Below are 6200 nucleotides of genomic sequence, written 5' to 3' on the forward strand. Positions count from 1 at the left end.
TCCTCGAGCTTTGCTGAAAGATGAAGAGCAGAGAGGGGTTGGCTGGTCAGAGAAGAAAGGGAAGATGCAAAGATGCATTTGCAGCTGGCCAGTGAGAGAGTGGGCTACTTTGGCAGGTGGCAGGCTACTGGATGCAGGGCACATAGAGATGCAGGCCTCTTCAGGAGTGGACAGATGTGGACCCTCTTGAGCCTGTAGAAATTGGCCCCTTTGAGAGCCCTCTTTCATCCACTATCCAAAGAGGCCTGGGCTGGGACATGCAGTGTTTACATGCAAGGATTCATCCTTGAGGACCACCATCTCTCCCATTTTCCCTTTTCCAGGCCAGTTTCGCTGCTCTTATCTCTTGGTCATAAAAGGCAGATGGCGATGCCTGTTGGAGAATGCCCTAGCATTGGAGGAGGCCCGCTGGGTTCACAGGTGGCCACTCTCCCAAGCACTACTTCCATCAAGGTCACCCAGCAAGTCAGTGACCTAACCTGACCAGGACCCAAATGTACTAACTCCAGGTGCTCTCCATGGTGCTACCTGGAATGCTCCTCCTCCCTTGGCCTAACTCCTTGTGCTTTGGGACTCAACTTAGCCCTCACCCCCTGGAAGTCTAGACTGACCTCTAAGTCATGTTCAGTGCCTCCTCCTAGCTCCTGCAGCCCTCTAGTTCCCACAGCTTTCTTCCATTGTGGCATTTCTCTAACTGTGTTGTCATTTACATGTCTGCCTTCCCAACAAAGTGTGAATTCCATGAGGGCAAGGGTTATGCATTGCCAGTTCCCCAGTCACCACAGAAGAGAGGCTCACCTTGTTGGATGAATGAATGAAAGAACAAACCATGAATCCTACAGAAAAGATAGAATTCGGATTTTGCATGGGGCAGCCAGTTAGCGGCTATTCTTACCATCGAGAGTGGGGTATATGATGTGGAGCACATAGTAATTGAGGATGAATTCCATCAGATTCACCTGGAGCAGAGGAGGGGACAGAGCAAAGAAATCAAGTAAGAGATGAATAAAAACAGAAATCCAAGGGAAGAACATCTGACTCCCCGGAAGCATCAATCTGTCCTCCCACTTATAAAATACAGGTTGGCGATGACCATCGCCATGACGTATAAACAGCTCCTTATTCCCAGTCCTCAAATCCCAAATCTCTGAACTTCATTCTTCATAAGGACCCGCAAGCTTATTTTATGGCAAAGCATGGCCTGGACTGACATGGGGCTGTTTAGTGCTTTTTTATCTTACTTTGTGCGAATGTTTCAAAATTTTGTTGCAAAAATGTGAAATTTGTTTTGATTATAGAACGCTGCCCCAGATCCTGCTGGAAGTGTTATATAACACAGGGGACGTGCCTCATGTTACCTCTTGAAAATTCCCAGTTTTGAAAGCCATCAGTCCCAAGGGCTTTAGAGAAGGGATTTTGCGCCAGGGCGCTATTATTACATAGTGACATATATTGAGAGCTTCATATGTGTGAGGCATTTGGTCAAAGTGTCTTATTGAATCATTGCCCCACTTCAAATTACAGCCCCCATTTGAGGTAGATGCTATTATCATTCCCATTTTATAGTCAAGAAAGCTGAGGCTCAGGAAGGTTAAGTGATTTGCCCAACGTCACACAGCTAGCAATTGGCAGAGTTGATAGAAGAGCCCAGACCTATCTTCCTCCAAAGCTCATGCTCTTAATCTTCATGTCCTGTCGCCCCTTTAGTCCTTCTTGGATGGTTAACTTTCAGACGTGGTATCTCATTTCCTGCAAGACTACAGCGTCTCTTTATCTGGGACCTCATTGTTTCTCATGGAGCCCTTCCATGAAGCTTCTTCCCAAGAAGCCCTGCTTGGAGAGGACATTCAAGAAATGCTGATGGAAAACAACTCACATTGAAGAAACCAACGTTGGAGTGCTTCAGTTCCAATTTCAGCTTACTGCGGAGAAAGAGAGAAGCACGGGTCACCCCACGTCACGGCTGGTACTTTCTCTGAGGTTACCCCAGTGGGGTGTGCCGTGCTTATGGCCAAGTGCATTTCTGGGGGCTGGACGCCCACTGGTTCCTCTGCAGTGTGGTGCTTGTGGATTGAAGACTTTATGCATGCATTGTGATTTAAGAAGTGACATTGTTAAAAATAATGTTTGCTGAGCCTTTTTGATAACTTGAAGAAATTAGGATGACATAAATACTAACTGGAAAAAGTGGAATACAAAAAGTAATGTACGTCTCCAGTGATATAAAAATGTATTAAAAAAAGACTGGAAGAAAATGTGAAACTATTAATGATGATAATCTCTGTGTGACAAAGTGATGGGTGATTTCGTTCATTTTTCCAATTTTTTCTTGCCATGAGTATGCAGTACTTTTATAATACAGCAATAGACAATAAAAATGGAAAAGAGAGGCACCACAAATGATGCTGGCATGCCGATTGCTGTCACTATAAAAGCCAAGCCCCAATTCCCCGCATTGATCTCTCTCCTAACAGGCTTTCCCTTGGCTACTGACCTGGTTCCCTTGTTCAGGAGTTCTAGTTTCCCTGGACAGATCTCTCTGCTTTCCGCTCATGGGATGAGGAGTTTCATTGATTCCTTGGTAAAATCATTGTGTGAGATTCTCACAAATCCTTCTTACTTTGTTGTCTCATCATAGTCTAAGCCCTTGGCTGTCTTCCCTGACACTGCAGAGACCCCCCCAAGCCATAGGCATAAACTCAAATTCTAGGACCTCCAAAAGTCCCAAATGCTCATCATTAGCTCCTCTTTTTAAAGATCCGTTAAGGAGATGTTCATTTTAATGGGATCAGGGCATTCTATTAGCCAAAAACATCTCACCCTGAGACCAGGAATTCATTCCTCTGGTCAACCCATTGCACCTGTACCTCAGCAGGGAACAGTGCCCGGAGTGGATGAGATGTGGGACACAGGTGAAGGTTCTGGACAGAGGACACTGCTAGGACAAGTGCCAGACCATCCCATCCTCTCCCCTTCCCTGACCCATGGCCTCTTACCTTCCTGTGGTCAATGAACCAGTGATCCTGCTGGAGTTCACATTGATGATGATGGAGATGTTGTTTCTCTAGAAAAGCAAAAGAGGATGACCCAGACTCTCAGCCCATGATGGCATCCTGTTGGGTCCAAGTCAGGGAGAAAAATCTCCAAAATATTGGAGATACATACTATAGCTAGATGTAGGGACAGATGAGTGAAAAGCAGCTACCCAAGGATTAGGGACTGAGGATGCAGGATGTTGTTGACTCCACAGCTGACTTTAAGAGAGGTGAGCTGAGATTTCAGAGGTCTCCATCTTCATGGAAACATCAAGAAGGGGGAATAAGCCCAAACTAAAGACAGAGCATTTGAGTGGGGAGATCGTCCACCTGTAAGCAGGCTACCAAGGGAAGTTCAGAGAGTCCCTGAGCCCTAACAACATTTAAAGACACCAATAATTGACATCTGTGTTTAATGATGAAGCTTGACCTGTTACAGAGGTGGGGTTGAACCAGGTGACTGTATCTGGAGGCCCCGTAAAGCCTGTCCCATCTGTGATGGTGAGCTGTTCTACCTGAGTCCACTTCCTCTTTCCAGGAGGTGAGATCTTACCTGCAACACTTGAATGAATGCCTGTGGCAGCATCACTGAACAACTAATTGATGTCCCAGAGGCTTGTGGTAGGAAAAAGGGAACATTATTTGTGTCCCAGCCAAAAGACAGAAGAAGGCTGGCTTCTGCTTGGGTGTAGACAAGGTCATTATCAGTTTGAACAGTGGCAAAGAAGTATTGAAGATGAACAAGGACGGTCCTGTGGCAGAGCCTGCTACATGTTTCCTAAGACACCAAGCTGGACTATATTTCCCAGCCTCCTTTGCAGTTAGGTATGGCCATGTGACTGAGTTCTCGCCAATGGAATGTGGGCATAAATGTGTGTTACTTCCAGACTTTGTCCTGGATTTCCCAGTTTTCAGAACCGTGAGAAATAAATTTCTGTTGTTTAAGCCACTCAGTCTATGGTATTTTTTTATGAGAGCCTGAGCTAAGATAGCACTTGAAAAATATTGTGTCACTTTCTTCTGGCCCCCATGGTTTCTGATGAAAAACATACTGTCATTGGAAGCATTTTCCTCTTATAGATAAGGTGCCATTTTTCTCTGGCTGCATTCAAGATTTTTTTCTTTACCCTCAATTTTCAGAAATTTAATTATTACGTGTCTTGGTATAGATTTCTTTGGGTTTATCCAGTTTGGAATGTGTTCAGCTTCTTGAATCTGTAGATTTCTGTCTCTTGCTAAATTTGAAGTTTTCAGCATTATTTCTTTGAGTACTTTTTCAGGCCCTCCCACTTTCTCCTCTCCTGAGGCTCTGATGACCTGAATGTTAGATCTTTTATTATAGTCCCACAGGTCTCTGAGGCTCTTTCCATTTTTTTTTTCTTCAGTCTATTTCTCCTCTGTAGTTCAGATTGGTTGATTTCTACTGTTCTATCTTCTAGTTCCCTGATTCTCTTCTCTGTTCCACGGACACGACCCCACCCCAGCAGGGGTGTTGGGGCACTTGTTACAGCTTCATGAGAATAGAAGTCTAGGCTTTCTAATCAGTCTTTGCTGGCATGGGTGGGGTTAGGGCCACATTTCTTTTTCTCTGGTGTTTGGCTGCAGTAGAGCAATTATTGTCTAAAAGTTTTCTATCTTACTAGACTTCCCTTTTTCTGGTTCTTTGGGTGGAGAAAGGGGGTTTTGTTGTTGTTGTTGTTGTTGTCTGTGCCTGTTGGTATTTCTGGGTTGCTGACTTCTTCAGCCCCAAATTGGGATATGTAGCACAAAGATAAAACTCAGAGACCTCATGATTATGTCATTGCTTAAGTCCTGAGGTTCCTAGCTAATCTGCCTTCTTATTTCTGCCTTTTGGAGTCTTCTTATGTTTGTTTTATACATAATGAGTTTTTAGTTGTACTTAGCAGGAGGGATAGGGAAATGTCCATCTACTCCATCTTCCCAGAAGTGGAAGTGTTTTGCCCATTTTTACATTGGGTTTTCAGGACTTCCCTGGTGGAACAGTGGTTAAGACTCCACTCTCCCAATTCAGGAGGCCTTGGTTCGATCCCTGGTCCAGGAATGAGATCCCACATGTATGCCACAACTAAGGAGCCCACGTGCCACAGCCAAGACCCAGTGCAACCAAATAAATAAATAAATACTAAAAAAGATTAGGTTGTCTTTTTTATTACTGACTTGTAAGAATTCTTTATATATTTTGAATGGAAATCACTTATCAGATTTGTGATTTGCAAATATTGTTTCCATTCTGTGGGTCATCTTTTCACTTTCTCAAATGGTGCCCTTTGAAGCACAAGTTTTCCATTTTGATGAAGTCCAATTTAGCTCTTTTTCATCTTGTTGCTTGTACTTTTGAGTCGTATCTAAGAAGTCTTTGCCTAACCCAGGGTCATGAAAATTTACTACTATGTTTTTTCTAAGAGTTTTATAGTTTTCGTTCTCACATTTACTTCTGTGATCCATTTGGAGTTAGTTTTTGTGTATGATATAAGGAAGGGATCGAGTCTCATTCTTTTGCATGTGAATATCTAGTTGCCCCCGCACCATTTCTTAAATGTTCATTCTTCCACATTTAATTGTCTTGGTCTTCTTATTGAGAATCAATTGACTATAATTATGAGAATTTATTGCTGGATTCTCAATTCTATTCCATTCCATCAATCTATATTAGTACCACATTGTCTTGATTACTATAGCCTGATACTAGTTTTGAAATAGGGAAGTATGAAGTCTACAACTTAATTTTTCATTTTCAAGATTGTTTTGCCTATTCTGGGCCCCTAAAATTTACAAATGAATTTTAGGATCAGCTAGCCAAAAAGCCAGCTGGGATTTTGATAGGGATTGTGTCAGGTGTATAAATAAATTTGGAGAGTATTGCTATTTTACAAGTTCTTTAAATTTTATACCTTCTTTAAAAAGGTAATTTGATGATTTTTATTTACAACAATTTAAATAAGTTTATGCCTTAAATTAGAGAATTTTTTTTACAGTAAATGTCACAGTGAGAAAGCTAAAATTTTCCACCTCAGCTGGAGTGAATGACTTTTAAGATTTCTTGCAACTCTGACAGTGTATGATTTGACTAACTATGCCCTCAGGAAGCCTGTTGTTCAGACCAGGAATGCAAGAGCCACTCACAAGGCTCCAGAAACAAATAGC

The sequence above is a fragment of the Hippopotamus amphibius genome, chromosome 12 (assembly GCF_030028045.1).
Source record: "Hippopotamus amphibius kiboko isolate mHipAmp2 chromosome 12, mHipAmp2.hap2, whole genome shotgun sequence".
Taxonomy (NCBI): Eukaryota; Metazoa; Chordata; class Mammalia; order Artiodactyla; family Hippopotamidae; genus Hippopotamus; species Hippopotamus amphibius.